Source organism: Erythrolamprus reginae, chromosome 1 (genome assembly GCF_031021105.1).
Source record: "Erythrolamprus reginae isolate rEryReg1 chromosome 1, rEryReg1.hap1, whole genome shotgun sequence".
NCBI classification, from domain to species: domain Eukaryota; kingdom Metazoa; phylum Chordata; class Lepidosauria; order Squamata; family Dipsadidae; genus Erythrolamprus; species Erythrolamprus reginae.
The window spans coordinates 28,331,149-28,340,758 of NC_091950.1; the positions used below are offsets into that span (position 1 = coordinate 28,331,149).

At 43.6% G+C, this 9,610-nt stretch overlaps 1 non-coding gene across 1 annotated transcript; it reads right to left on the minus strand.

Annotated features, from left to right (window-relative positions):
• On the minus strand, positions 1-72 carry TRNAM-CAU (transfer RNA methionine (anticodon CAU)). The gene has a single exon. It is a non-coding gene; the product is annotated as a tRNA-Met (tRNA).
• Between the last annotated feature and the right edge of the window lie 9,538 nt (positions 73-9,610).

The following is a 9,610-nucleotide window of genomic DNA, read 5'->3' on the forward strand; positions in this document are numbered from 1 at the left end:
TAGCAGAGGATGGTTTCGATCCATCGACCTCTGGGTTATGGGCCCAGCACGCTTCCTCTGCGCCACTCTGCTGGATTAGATAGCTCTAGTCCGTTAGACCTGATCCAATTTAGGTTTGTTCGCTACAGTGAATTGTACTGTTTTATGCAGGAGGGGGTGATGCTGATCAATTTCCATGACAGCCATATAGATCATAAGCAGCAGCACTCTCAGATAATAGCAAGAGCTAGAGGTTAACGAGAGGGCTAAAACCTCCAAATCCTACTTCAGATCTGACAAGATATCCACTTAGCATACGAGTGAAATTCATCCCCTAAAGTTATGAATCATAATAACTTGCAATCTTCAACAGATTTTAAATATTGTAGAGTTTGTGGTGATGAAGGAATCCTGGTAATTTTAAATTAATTTTATTTATTTATTTTTATTTATTTGTTTCATCACGTATATTTTGGGGGTATGTAAAGATAGTAATAATATTCATATACACATCCACTAAAGTTATGAATTATAATAACTTGCAACCTTCAACAGATTTTAAATATTGTAGAGTTTGTGATGAAGGAATCTCCGAGTCTCCAGAGGGGGGGGGGCATGCAAATCTAATTAATAATAATAATAATAATAACAACAACAACAACAACAATAATAATAATAATAATCATTATCATTATCATTATCATTATCATTATCATTATCATTATCATTATCATTATCATTATCATCATCATCATCATCATCATCATTATCATCATAATCCTGATAATTTTTATTTATTTATTTTTATTTTTATTTCTTTGTTTTGTCACGTATATATTGGGGGTATGTAAAGATATAATAATATTCATATACATGACACTAGTAAAAAAACCTTTAAAACCCCATTAGGACATGTTGTGGTTCAGCCTGGGACCCCTCCGGGAATGGCTGATTTGCTGTCGGTGTCCGGCTCAGAGGCTGAGGACCAGGAGGGGCAGACTGATGAAGAAGCTGAATCCCAGGCTGAAGATGAAGGACAGCCAGAGTTCCACCAGGGGGAGCTCTCCCCAGCAAGCAGCCTGGATTCCCTGGGGGAAGATGCTAGTGACTTCATAGATATGCGACAGAGGAGAGCTAACGAGAGAAGAACGCAATTGGCCAGATATTTCCAGCATTAGGGGTCGCAGCTGGGTTTGGGTGTGGTGCTTGGGAAAGGATAAAAGGCGGCCCCACCCTTCCTGGCTTGTGGAGTTTTATCTTGGAGATTCGTGAGACCTGTTTGTGAACTTTGGTGGCTACAATCCTGGTTTGTGCCTTGGACTCTTGAAACCTTGGGGGGGGGTGCCAGCAAGAAGCTTTTGGAATTGACTGGACATTAGGACCCTGTTGTAAAGTATTGTAACCTGTCTGCTGTGAAGACAGGTTTTCCTGTGTGCTTATTTTTTCCTGCTATAAATTACTTTTGGATTTTACCAGAGTGTCTGGCTGTTTTTCAGTGGGTGTGGAGGTCTGGGAAAACCCAGACAGAACAGGACAGGGGATGGAAGGCATGCTGGTGCACTTATGCACGCCTCTTACTGACCTCTTAGGAATCAGGAGAGGTCAACAGTAGATAGTCTAAAGGCAAAGTTTTGGGGGTTAGGAGATGATGCTACAGAGTCTGGTAGTGAGTTCCATGCATTAACTACTTGGTTACTAAAGTCATATTTCCTGCAGTCGAGTTTGGAGCAGTTTACATTAAGTTTGTATCTGTTGTGTGCTCATGTGTTGTTGGGGTTGAAGCTGAAGTAGTCGTTGGCAGGAAGGACATTGTAGCAGTGATTTTATGGGCTATTCTTAGATCGTGTTTAAGGTGACATAGTTCTAAGCTTTCTAAACCTAGGATTGTAAATCTAGTTGCATAGAGTATTCTGTTGAAAGTAGAGGAGTGGCGGGCTGTTCTGGTAAAGTATCTCTGGACATTTTCGAGAGTGTTTATGTCCGAAATGCAGTGTGGGTTCCAGACAGATGAGCTGTATTCAAGGATTGGTCTGGCGAAGGTTTTGTATTCTCTGATTAGTAGTGTGAGATTGCCAGAACACAGCATTCTATATTCCGTTCATTAGCAGCACATAATATTCTAAGGTTCTCCTACTATCTTTGATTGAAAGCTGCTGCTTGTTGAACATCTGTATCCTCCGTGGACTGCATTGGCTGCTGATTGGTTTCCGGACACAATTCAAAGTGTTGATAGTGACCTATAAAGCCCTTCATGGCATCAGGCCAGATTACTTATGGGACCGCCTTCTGCCGACTGAGTCCCAGCAACCAGTTAGGTCCCACAGAGTTGGCCTACTGCAGGTCCCATCAACTAGACAATGTCACTTGGCGGGGCCTAAGGGAAGAGCCTTCTCTGTGGGGGCTCCGGCCCTCTGGAATCAGCTCCCCTCGGAGATTTGTACTGCCCCCACCCTCCTGGCCTTCCACAATAGTCTGAAGACTCATCTATGCCACCAGGCTTGGGGCGATTAGATCTCAGCCCCCTGGCCGATGACTATTATGTATGGTTGTTGTCTGAGTGGGAATGATTGATTTTGAATATAATTGGAGATTTGAAACTAGTTTATTTAGTTTTAAATTAATTGGATTTAGGTCGCTGTATTGCATTGTTTTCTTTTTAGATATTGTAAGCCGCCCGGAGTCCTCAAAGAGGGATGGCATATAAATCAAACAAACCAATCAATCAATCCTTCTCGGTACTAAGCAGGCAGATGTGTTACACGCCTCACAGCCTTTGTCCCTAAAGACAGAAGACGGAAGACCGTGGCTGAGTGGAAGATCAACACCTGAGTGGAGTTAGCCTCAGAAATTGGTAGCACGGACATCTATTGCACCTCAAAAGCCATTCCATTATGAGCAGGGCCGGTGCAGTGGTTAGAGTGCAGCACTGCAGCTTACTGCTAGCTGTAGTTCAGCAGTTCAAATCCCACCACGGCTCAAGCCTTTTATCCTTCTGAGGTGGGCAAAATGAGAACACAGATTGTTGGGGGTACCTCTACCTACAAACGCCTCTATTTATGAACTTTTCTAGATAAGAACCGGGTGTTCAAGATTTTTTTGCCTATTCTCAAGAACCATTTTCCACTTACAAACCCGAGCCTCCAAAACTGTAACCGGAAAAGGCAGGGAGAAGCCTTTGTGGGGCCTCTCTAGGAATCTCCTGGGAGGAAACAGAATCAGAAAAGGCAGGGAGAAGCCTCTGTGGGGCCTCTCTAGGAATCTCCTGGGAGGAAACAGAGGCAGAAAAGGCAGAGAGAAGCCTTTGTGGGGTCTCTCTAGGAATCTCCTGGGAGGAAACAGGGCCTCCACCCTCCCTGTGGTTTCCCCAATCGCCCGCATTATTTGCTTTTACATTGATTCCTATGGGAAAAATTGCTTCTTCTTATAAACTTTTCTACTTAAGAACTTGGTTACAGAACAAATTAAGTTCGTAAGTAGAGGTACCGCTGTTGGCTGATTCTCTAAACCGCTTAGAGAGGGCTGTAAAAGCACTATAAAGCGGTATATAAGTCTAAATGCAAATGTTATAAATGCTATTCCAGGAAAAAAGTTGACTTTCTTTTTGCCCTGCAATTCTTGCCATGCTGAACTGAGTAAAAATGTCACAGGGAGGGTACAAGAGTGTACAGCTAAACAGATTGACATTGCAAGACTGAGGTCTCTTTTCAGATTAAATTGCTGCTAAATTTAGCTCTCTTGAGCCCTCCGATGGTGTTTCCTATGACGTGTGTGGTTCGGGAGGTGCTGAATCTGCCTTTTGGAGATGGGGACATTCTTCCCAGGACACCAGCAGCAGCATTCCTGAACACAGCAAGTCTCTAGAAAGGCATGGAGTCTTTTCTAGTTTGGAATCCTGCTGTATAGAATGCTGGTGAGACCACATTTGGAAGACTGTGTTCAGTTCTGGAGACCTCACCTACAAAAAGATATTGACAAAATTGAACGGGTCCAAAGACGGGCTACGAAAATGCTGGAAGGTCTTAAGCATAAATATCAGGAAAGACTTCATGAACTCAATCTGTATAGTCTGAAGGACAGAAGGAAAAGGGGGGACATGATCGAAACATTTAAATATGTTAAAGGGTTAAATAAGGTTCAGGAGAGAAGTGTTTTTAATAGGAAAGTGAACACAAGAACAAGGGGGCACAATCTGAGGTTAGTTGGGGTAAAGATCAGAAGCAACGTGAGAAAATATTATTTTACTGAAAGAGTAGTAGATGCTTGGAACAAACTTCCAGCAGACTGTGGTTGGTAAATCCACAGTGACTGAATTTAAACATGCCTGGGATCAACATATATCCATCCTAAGATAAAATACAGGAAATAATATAAGGGCAGACTAGATGGACCATGAGGTCTTTTTCTGCCGTCAATTTTCTATGTTTCTATGAATTATATCAAAGGTGTTAGCAAGGGACTCAGGCAGGGGTGGGTTCTGACAAGGCGGGGGTTGCTGATGGCACCGCTGTTGGTGCACTGTGTGCGCAACTTTGGGTCTCTGCCATGCGTTCGAGTCCCAGTGACATTTTGCGTCTGTGCAAAATAGATAGATAGATACCGTAGATAGATAGACAGACAGACAGACAGACAGACAGACAGACAGACAGACAGACAGACAGGAAGATAGATAGATGATAAATAGATAGATAGATAGATAGATAGATAGATAGATAGATAGATAGATAGATTAGACAGACAGACAGACTAGATAGATAGATAGACAGACAGACAGACAGACAGACTAGGTAGATAGATAGATAGATAGATAGATAGATAGATAGATAGATAGAGAGAGAGAGAGAGAGAGAGAGACAGACAGACAGACAGGCAGACAGGAAGATAGATAGATAGATAGATAGATAGATAGATAGATAGATAGATAGATAGATAGATAGATAGATTAGACAGACAGACAGACAGACTAGATAGATAGAGAGAGAGAGAGAGAGAGAGACAGACAGACAGACAGACAGACAGACAGACAGACAGACAGGAAGATAGATAGATAGATAGATAGATAGATAGATAGATAGATAGATAGATAGATAGATAGATAGATAGATAGATTAGACAGACAGACAGACTAGATAGATAGATAGATAGATAGATAGATAGATAGATAGATAGATAGTTAGATAGATAGATAGATAGATAGATAGATAGATAGATAGATAGATAGAGATAGATAGATTAGACAGACAGACAGACTAGATAGATAGATAGATAGATAGATAGATAGATAGATAGATAGATAGATAGATAGTTAGATAGATAGATAGATAGATAGATAGATAGAGAGAGAGAGAGAGACAGACAGACAGACAGACAGACAGACAGACAGGAAGACAGATAGATAGATAGATAGATAGATAGATAGATAGATAGATAGATAGATAGATAGATTAGACAGACAGACAGACTAGATAGATAGATAGATAGATAGATAGATAGATAGATAGATAGATAGATAGATAGATAGATAGATAGATAGATAGATAAATGTGTCTGAAGAGAAGGCTTACTCCTGCTGGAATAATAAAAGAATTGCTGTAATTATAAAAATTAGATTATTACAACAGAGACAATTAAAAAGAAATAGCAGTTTCCTTGTATAAACCACTAGCAAGATTTGATAGTTCCAGGCACAGAAAGAAAGGATTTTAGGAAGAAAGAGATTTGTGGTTTCAGGCTCAACTTTTCTCCCCAACTTTCTTGCAAATCTTGATGATCTGCATGGCCCTATCTAAAAATAGCAAGGGGCTGAGAGTCCTACAGCTAAAAATTGCTGCAAGCAAGTACCAAGAAAAGGAAAGTTATCACAGAGGAAACCCTGGATAGACATAATCTATAAAGCAGTGGTTCTCAACCTGGGGGTTGGGACCCCTTTAGGGGTTGAACAACTGTTTCACAGGGGTCGCCTAAGACCATGGGAAAAGACAAAATTTCCATGGTGTTAGGAACTAAAGCTTCTATTCTGGTGCCTTGGAACATATGTTTACAATCCAACCAATCAGATGTTTACAGTGGGGGGTGTACCTCTGACCTTCCTGCCAATCAGCTTAAAACTCTATTGGGAGAATTGGCGCTCGACTTATGGTTGGGGGTCACCACAACATAAGAAACTGCATTAAGAGGGCGCGGCATTAGAAAAATTGAGAGCCACTGCTTTAGAGGAAGAAATGGATCAATTCTTAATCCCTGGTATCCCCCTCCCATCCCATCTTCAAACTCAATCTCAAGAAATATTTATTGCATCTTCTTCAAGAACAGTGAAGACATTAAAGAAAAAAAATGTACAGAGCAGGTACACAATTCTCCACACAGTTACATCACAGAGGGCTTTTATTTTAAGAATGGCTATATCCACAAAACCACGTTTGTTCCAGTCATGGATCAAAATCCCAGGGAGAAGGAAAAATGGGGTTGGGGCAGAGATTGGCTAAGGACAAAGGCACTTTTAAAATGAGATGTATTTCTAACCAAGCAGTATACATCTTGGAGGAGGATATATTCTCCAAGGCTCTTCTGCTTCTCCATGTCTATCAGTTCCTTCTCTTGCTGATGTCCAACAGGAGACAATTGTCCCCAAAAGGAGAAAAGGAAACTTATTTCTATTTCTGGGTAGCTATTTCCACTCCTCACCACTCACGGGGCGAGAATCTTCCTTATGGCTCCATTAAAAATGCTGTGAGCCAACAGAAAGCTACTTAGGCATCTGTTGTGTTCCCGTTGCAATGCCCAATTGTCTTTATTCCGGTTTGTAGCTGGAGAGTGGCAACCTTCCTTGCCTTTGGCCCCCAAAGCTTCACAACTTAAGCAACTTGTTGTACGCCGCCCTGAGTCCCATGGGATTGAGTGGCATAGAAGTCAAATAAATTATATCGAGGGAAAACAGTCTCCTACTCAGAACATTGTTAGGACTAGTAATGGTTTGAGCAGATCTCAAACTAGAACCTGCTAGATTTGCAGATTCAGACAATTGCCAGAATTTGTGTTCTCTTCACGGTATCTGTCCCTTCTTCCAATTGGGAGATCAGTTACCTGGATGGCAAGAAGAAAGGAACAGGGGACCCTCCTTATTCACCAGGTGTTCCTGAATTTGGAAAACTGGATCAGCTCAAATTTACTAATATCCAAAGCATCCACCATTAAATCTGGTACTTGTGGGATTGTCTTCCTCTAGGACAATGATAGTGAACCTTTTTTTCAAGTGCCGAAAGAGTGTGGATGTGCGCTATCACACATGTGTGAGTGCCCACACCCATAATACGATGCCTGGGGAGGACGAAAACAGCTTCTCTTTCCTCCTGGAGGCCCTCTGGAGGCCGGAAATAGCCTGTTTCCCAACTTCTGATGGGCCCAATAGGCTTGTGTTTTGCCCTCCCCAGGCTCCAAAGGCTTCCCTGGAGGCAGGGGAGGGAAAAAATGCCCTTCCCCACCCCCCAGAGGCTCTCTGGAAGCCAAAAATGTCCTCCCAGAGCCTCTTGTGTAAGCCAAAAATCAGCTTGCAGGCACTCACATGCATGTTGGAGCTGAGCTAGGTCAATAGCTCGCGTGCCAGCAGATATGGCTCCGCGTGCCACCTGTGACACCCAGATTATCTCAGGGACCACCTTCTGCTGCACGAATCCCAGCGACCAGTTGGGTCCCACAGAGTGGGTCTTCTCCGGGTCCCGTCAACTAAACAATGCTGCTTGGCGTGACCCGGGGAAGAGCCTTCTCTGTGGTGGCCCCGGCCCTCTGAAACTAACTCCCCCCAGAGATTAGAATTGCCCCCACCCTCCTTGCCTTTTGTAAGCTACTTAAAACCCACCTCTGCCGCCAGGCATGGGGGAACTGAGATACACTTCTCCCCCTAGGCCTTTACAATTTTATGCATGGTATGTCTGTATGTATGTTTGGTTTTTATAACAATGGGTTTTTAATTGTTTTTAGTATTGGATTATTATTATTATATGCTGTTTTATTATTGCTGTTAGCCGCCTCGAGTCTCCGGAGAGGGGCGGCATACAAATCCAATAAATAAATAAATGCCATAGGTTCGCCATCACTGCTCTAGGACATTTCAGAGCATAACCAGTAGTAGGTTCCTACTGGTATGGCTAATTGCACGCAGCTTTGTGGCTCTGGTGGGTGTGAGCACAATTTTGCTTCCTGCACCTGTGTAGGTAGCAAAATCTTGCACGGGGTGCATGTTTCTGTGAGGTTTTTTGCTTCTGCACATGTTTCCATGCCAAGAACCCTCACTGAAACATGCACGCGCGTCCCCGTGTGAGGTTTTGCTACCTGCATAGGTGCAGGAAGGAAAATTGCGCTCGAACCCACGCTCACACGCCAGAGCTATTGAGCTGCGTGCAATTAGCCATACCAGCAGTAACCCACTATGGAGCATAACTTACCTGCATCTATCCACTCCTTTCAGTCTGTTTTAGAATATCGGTTTAGTGCTCTTGTTAGAAGAAGAATAAACCAGGAGTGAAATGCTCCTGGTTTGCTCGTGCCTGTCGGTCGGCAGAGAGCCAATCACGGAGGCAGTGTGAGGCTCCACCTACCCACCTGGACGCCGCCATTTAAGTTCTTTTACCTTCTGCGCATGCACAAAACATTCTGCGCATGCGCAGAAGGTCAAAGAACCCAAACAATGGGCGGAAACTCACACTGCCTTTGTGGCTCTCTGATAACCGGCAGGCACGAGCGAACCGGGAGCATTTCACCCCTGGAATAAACCCATTCATTCATTCATTCATTCATTCGTTCGTTCGTTCGTTCGTTCGTTCGTTCGTTTGTTTGTTTGATTTTTATGCCACCCTTCTCCTTAGACTCAGGGCAGCTTACAACATGTTTGCAATAGCACATTTTAACAGAGCCAGCATATTGCCCCCACAATCCGGGTCCTCATTTTACCCACCTCGGAAGGATGGAAGGCTGAGTCAACCTTGAGCCGGTGATGAGATTTGAACCGCTGACCTTCAGATCTACAAGTCAGCTTCAGTGGCCTGCAGTACAGCACTCTATCCGCTGTGCCACCCCGGTCCATGTTCAAAAGCTGCCACGCATAGTTTTATTTATTTGTTCAATTTAGATGCTGCCCCTCTCATGGACAGAGTTGAGCAGAGGATGGAGAGTTCATCAGAAAGAGACATCGCCATCCCCCCACCTCTCTGAAGAGCCGGGGTGGCGCAGCGGTTAGAGAGCAGCACTGCAGGTTACTTCAGCTAACTTCAGCAGTTCAAATCTCACCACCGGCTCAAGTTTGACTCAGCCTTCCATCCTTCCGAGGTGGGTAAAATGAGGACCCAGATTGTTGGGGGCAATAGGCGGATGCTGTAAACCGCTTAGAGAGGGCTGTAAAAGTACTAAGAAGTGGTATATGTGTCTAAATGCTATTGCTAATGCTGTCTCTCTCTTTCTCTCTTTTCTGCGTCACAGTGCAGCCCTTTCCGCTGCTATAGCTGGTCAGGGATTGGCTCACGAGCCTTGCACGTACAATAGAAGAGCCCACCTTGAAAGAACCAAAGCCGGCCGTTGTCCGGATTAGAATCAGTTGTGCCTGGGGACTCGGCAGGGAGCATTAACACTGTACTACTTCAAA